General features: G+C 44.1%; 1 protein-coding gene and 1 pseudogene across 3 annotated transcripts in view; one reads left to right on the top strand and one right to left on the bottom strand.

Annotated features, from left to right (window-relative positions):
* NIP7 (nucleolar pre-rRNA processing protein NIP7) overlaps positions 1 to 6,002 on the top strand; it is a 94,653-nt gene that overhangs the window by 44,167 nt on the left and 44,484 nt on the right. The gene's annotated exons all lie outside the window — the stretch shown is intronic.
* LOC123855311 (large ribosomal subunit protein uL13-like) lies at positions 4,189 to 4,847 on the bottom strand (annotated as a pseudogene). The gene has a single exon (XR_010408144.1). The product of XR_010408144.1 is annotated as a large ribosomal subunit protein uL13-like (transcript).

The raw sequence follows: 6,002 nt of genomic DNA, 5'->3' as shown, positions 1-6,002 counted from the left end.
CTCTCTGTAGTGCCTCCTTTGTTATCAATTAAGTGACCATAGATGTGTATGTCTGTTTCTAGGGATGGACAATTTTTCAAAATTATTTGATGAGATGTGCAAGCAAGAAGAATGTGAAGATCAATCTACTTAAGTTGTGTGGCCTTTATCTGGTTATTCAACTTCTCTGAGTTCCCTACACTGTTGGGAGAATACAATGGGGTCATGCAATAAGGTGGTTAGAAGTTCTGATCCAGTAAGCCTCGGGGAGCGGTAGTAATAGTTCGGTTTTTTGTTTTTTGGTTGTTGGGGTTTTTTTCTGTTGTTATATTTTAACTGCCACGGAGTACATGAAAACAACACCTGCTCGGGGCAGGAACTGCCAGGGAAAGAGCCCAGCGGACGTGACATTTGGGTGGGTCGTGAATGACGGTGGAATCTGTCATCTCTTTTTATGACTGCCATCTGTTGGCTGTCCATGGCGCATTTCCCACGTGTGTTGCATCTGCATGATATTTTATCTGGCTTAGAAGGGCCCAGAGGGAAAGGCCTGGGCCCCGCCCCGCACCTCTGCTGGGGTGACCCCCGGCAGCTCTTGCCTAAGAAGACCTAGAAGTTGTGGGGGCTCCATGTGTGTTAGACACACATACATGTCACCGAGGGCAGGGCTGGGCCTTTTTAAAATTCCTGCCACTGTAGTACTGCAGGATTCCCAAGTTTCACCCACACAGTGCTCCCTCCCCAAACCCCAGCCACCAGCCAACTCGTAGAACAACAAACTCACCCGTCTGCTCCCAGCACCACCACCCAGGGCAGTGGCGAAATCCGTACCACACCCCCTGCACAATCTTGCCTGTGGTTGAGTGAGCATAGGGTCTTGCACACAGTAAGCACTGGATAAGCATCAGGTGAATAACAGATGAGTTACCACATGAACATTGAGATATAGGAGCACATTCCCTTCTGCTACAGTGTACCAAGACATGGGTGTTATGTGGCTATTGCCAGTTCTGAGTGTGCACGGGAATCATAGTTGGGGGCGGGGGCTTTAAAATATTCCTGCACCCCCACACACACACTACTGAATTAAAACAGAGAAGGGATGTGCAGAAAAGAGCTATTTTTCATTAATTCTCTGGGAGCTTCTGGGTTTGATGCTCAATCAGGTATGGGAATGATAGAATTACTAAACATCTGGATCCATGTTTCATCAGAAGTACTCATCTGTCAAAACTTAAAATTCACATGTCCTTGAACCTGTACTTCCTCCCAGACTTTATCCACTGCCCCAAAATACAGGCACAAGGGTATTCAGGGCAGCATTTTTAAGCAGAGAAATACTTTAAACTAGGAAAATGTCCAGTCATTTATTAAGCAAATTTTATTGAGACAGCAGTAACAACAACGAAATAATAAATTCCCTGCTCTTAGAGAGATTTACATTTTAGTCTATCAAAAGAGGACTGAACAAATAATTTATGATACACCTGAGCAACGGAACATTATTCTCCCATCAAAAATGAGGTTGTCAATATACTGCTTTTTTTTTTTTTAAGATTTTTATTTCTTTATTTGACAGAGAGAGACACAGTGAGAGAGGGAACACAAGCAGGGGGAGTGGGAGAGGGAGAAGCAGGCTCCCCGCTCGGCAGGGAGCCCGATGTGGGGCTCGATCCCAGAACCCTGGGATCATGACCTGAGCCCAAGGCAGACACTTAACCGTCTGAGCCACCCAGGCGCCCCAATATACTGCTTTAAAAAGATGTTCAATGGGGCGCCTGGGTGGCTCAGACGGTTAAGTGTCTGCCTTGGGCTCAGGTCATGATCCCAGGGTTCTGGGATCGAGCCCCACATCGGGCTCCCTGCCGAGCGGGGAGCCTGCTTCTCCCTCTCCCCCTCTGCCTGCTGCTTCCCCTGCTTGTACACTCTCTGTGTGTCAAAAATAAAATCTTAAAAAAAAAAAAAAAGATGTGCAAGACAGGAGCCCCTGGGGGCGCCTGGGGGAACCTGGCTGGCTCAGCTGGAAGAGCATGTGACTCTTGATCTCCCGGTTGAGTTCAAGCCCCACACTGGGCACAGAGATTACTTTTTAAAAAAATGTTCAGGACATATTTCTAAAAAACAAAAATTAGGAAGCTTTTGAATATATTACTATTCAAAATAAAGAAAGAAAAAAGAGAAAACTAAGCTACAAAACACTGCATATAGCATTTTCCTATGTGTGTATAAACATATTGGGGTGCCTGGGTGGTGCAATCTGTTAATCATAGGACTCTTGATTTCAGCTCAGGTCATGATCTCAGGGTTGTGAGATGGAGCCCCCCACACTCAGAACTCCCCAGCATGGCACCTGCTTAAGATTCTCTCTCCCTCTCCTTCTGTCCCCCCACCCCACACCTGCACACACACACGCTCTCTCTCTTTCTCTAAAATATATAAATAAACAAACATATAAATAAATCTTTTAAAGTGTATTATACATATATGTAGATATATACAAATATATAAGTAAAAAATTATGGAAGAATGTTCAATAAAATTGTTAATGACAGTTATCACTTTCCCAGTTTTACTTTTCTCTTCATACCCTTTTATGCTATTTAAACTCAGTACCTTAAGGAAATACTACTTTTATCATTTTTTTGACTGTTAAAAAATTCCATAGAACCTTGAGAACCTGTGAGATTTAAATTTCCAGCAGGGGACAGCAGTGATTCTCAAATATCTCTGACGTCAGCACAAAACTGAGGATTAGTGCCCACAGATTTCCAATTCCAGGCCCAAATAATGTATTTGGATCACCAGATTAAAAAGGAAACAAAAGCGACAACCACAGAAAGCTTAAAATGCTTTAGGAATTGTTGTGACAGAACATTTTCTATATGGTTCTTTATTAGCATTTGTCTAAACTTTCCTCTCTGGAGTGTGCAGTTTTCTCATCCATTAAAATCAGAAGATTTGAAGAGATAATCTTAAAAGGTCTCTTTTCAGCTCTAACATTCTATGGCTTTGAGAATATAAATCAGTATCAGGAAGAAACAAGCGCCCGTGCCCTCTGAAATTAATTGGCTTATCAAAGAATCTGCTTTACAATCCTTAGCTGATCAGGATGAATTATTACCAATTTATCTTTCGTGTAGATCAAAGAATACTTTTTTGGGGGGAGAGGGGAGGATGTTGTTATTCATTCGATTCACTGATAGAGAAAAAGGAGAACTCTCTTCCCGCTCTATAAATGTTTAGCATGTGTATAAAGGTCGTAGGTTTGGTGTTTAGAAATTACACACAGGCTTACCAAAGAATCTTCACTGGGTTGGCCAAATTAAACAGCAGGCAGTTGTAGAGAAATAAGCACAAGTTAACATTTAACTCCAGCAAGTCCCTGTTCTTGCTGCTCCATCTTTCTTAGTAGGAGGCGACTGAGAGGGTCTCCTCTCAGTAGGCTTCTAGCTACTCTAGGAAGACCCCGGGCTCCTCTGAGAACCCACCCATCTACCACTTTTATCAAGTACATATTTTTTATTAAAGAATAATTGAAATACAGTATATTAATTTCAGGTATACAACATAGTGATTCCATATTTATATATATTACAAAATGGTCATCACATAAAACTAGTTACATCTGTCACCAAAGTTGATATAATATTATTGACTATATATCCTATGCTGTACATTACATCCCCACATCTTACTTACTTACTTATTTATTTATTTATTCTTTAAAAATAATTTATTAGTTTTGGATCACAAAATACAGGGAAGGCACAAAGGCAGTGCCTGAGACCCCTTGGCTGTACTTCCCGGGCTATGCATCTGGAACTACCTCTGTGTAACACCAGGCTTGGCCCCCAGCATCCTCACACCCTAACAGCTGCAGAGTATAGCACCCGAGCCTGTGGCAAGTTTAAGCACACCCCATTCACGACACAAGGCTCCCCTCCAAACATTCTCCAGATCTCTTGCCAACAGTGAAACTATCAATTTCTTAGAACTCTCAGAAATGAGTAGGTCACAGGCAATTATGCCTCAAAGCTCTTAGAGTTTAACCTTTTAAGAAGGCCTTTCTTAATTTACAGCAGTGACTAAGGCCCTTTCTGTGTTCCCAGCATTTTAAGTCCCAGGCTGCCTGTGGCTCCAGACAGCGGCCCCTGGGGGTCCCCCATATCCTAGGGCGGCAATGGAGGAAGGGCCAGGCCAGGCCAAGCATGAGGAATAAACAGTCAATTTTATTGGGCTCACACCAGGAGCCCATGGGTCTTGAGGACCTCTGTGTATTTATCAGTTTTCTTCTCCACGTTCTTTTCGGCCTGTTTCCGTAGCCTCATGAGCTGCTTCTTCTTCTGGTAATGGATTTTGGCCTTCTCCTTTCTCTTCTCCTCCACGGTGGCTGTTACTGCCTGGCACTTCCAACCAACCTCATGAGCCAGGCGCCCCAGGTAAGCAAACTTCCGTGTAGGCTTCAGGCGCACCACCTTGGGGGCAGCAGGAACCACCATCCGCTTTTTCTTGTCCTAGGGCGGCGGGATCCCATCGCACACCTTGAGCCGGTCCAGGGCAGCCTGGCCTCGCTTGGTCTTGTGCGGCAGCAGGCCTCGCACTGTCCACCAAAAGATGTGGCTGGGTGCTCGGAAGTGGTATGGGCCACGGGATGGGTTGGTGTTCATGCGCTTGTGGAGGAAGGCCAGATACCTCAGCTTGTTTCTGTAGAAATTGCCAGAAATGTTGATGCCCTTACAGCGCACGACTACAACCTTCCGGCCCAGAAGCACCTGTTTGGCCACGATGGCCGCCAGGCGGCCGAGGAGATGGCCTCGGCCATCTAGCACCAGGACCTGCCCCTCCGCCATCTTCGGCAGCCGCCTGGGAAAGCCACATCTTATTTATTTTATAACTGTAAGTTTGTGCTTCTTTTTTTTTTTAAGTTTGATGCAGGGCTTGAACTCAAAACTGTGAGACTTAAACTGAGATCAAGAGTCAGTCGCTTAACCCGCTGAGCCACCTAGGCACCCCTGCAAGTTTGTACTTCTTAATCTCCTTCACCTATTTCGTCCATTCCCACACCCCACATCCCCTGGGCAACGGTCAGTTTGTTCTCTGTATCTATGAATCTGTTTCTGGTTTGTTCATTTGTTTTGATTTTTGGATTCCACATATAAGTGAAATCATATAATATTTGTCTTTCTATGACTAATTTTGCTTGGCGTAATACCCTCCGGATCCGCAAGTGTTGTCATAAATGGCAAGATTTCATTCTTTTTGTGGGTGAGTAATATTCCATTGCATGTATGTACCACATCTTATTTATTTATTCATCTATCAATAGACATTTAGGTTGCTTCCAAATCTTGGCTATCGTATATAATGCTGCAATGAACATAAGAGTGCGTATGTCTTTTCAAATTAGTATTTTCATTTTCTTCAGATAAATAACTAGAAATGTGATTGCTGGATTGTACTGTAGTTCTATTTTATCTATGAGGAAGCCCCATACTGTTTTCCACTGTGGCTGTACTAATTTACATTCCCACCAACAATGCATGAGGGTTCCCTTTTCTCTAAAGCCTTGCCAGCATTTATTATTTCTTTAAGATTTTATTTATTTATTTGAGAGAGAGAGCATGAGCCAGGGGAGGGGCAGAGGGAGAGAGAGTAGCAGGCTCCCCACTCACTGAGCAGGGAGCCCAATGCGGGGCTCAATCCCAGGACCCTAAGATCATGACCTGAGCGAAGGCAGATGCTTAACCGACTGAGCCACCCAGGCGTCTCACCATTTGTTATAGCTTACTTTTTGATAATAATAGCCATTTTGATGGGAATGGGGTGATATCTTATTATGGTTTTATTTTATTTTATTTTAAGATTTTATTTATTTATTTGACAGAGAGAGACACAGCGAAAGAGGGAACACAAGCAGGGGGAGTGGGAGAGGGAGAAGCAGGCAGAGCAGGGAGCCTGATGCGGGGCTCGATCCCAGGACCCTGGGATCATGACCTGAGCTGAAGGCAGATGCTAAACGACTG

Source organism: Mirounga angustirostris, unplaced genomic scaffold, assembly GCF_029215605.1.
Source record: "Mirounga angustirostris isolate CCGP_5_RB_7025 unplaced genomic scaffold, mMirAng1.0.hap1 SCAF_16, whole genome shotgun sequence".
Taxonomy (NCBI): Eukaryota; Metazoa; Chordata; class Mammalia; order Carnivora; family Phocidae; genus Mirounga; species Mirounga angustirostris.
The sequence above is the reverse complement of the archived record's forward strand: the minus strand, read 5'-3'. Positions and strand labels throughout refer to the sequence as shown.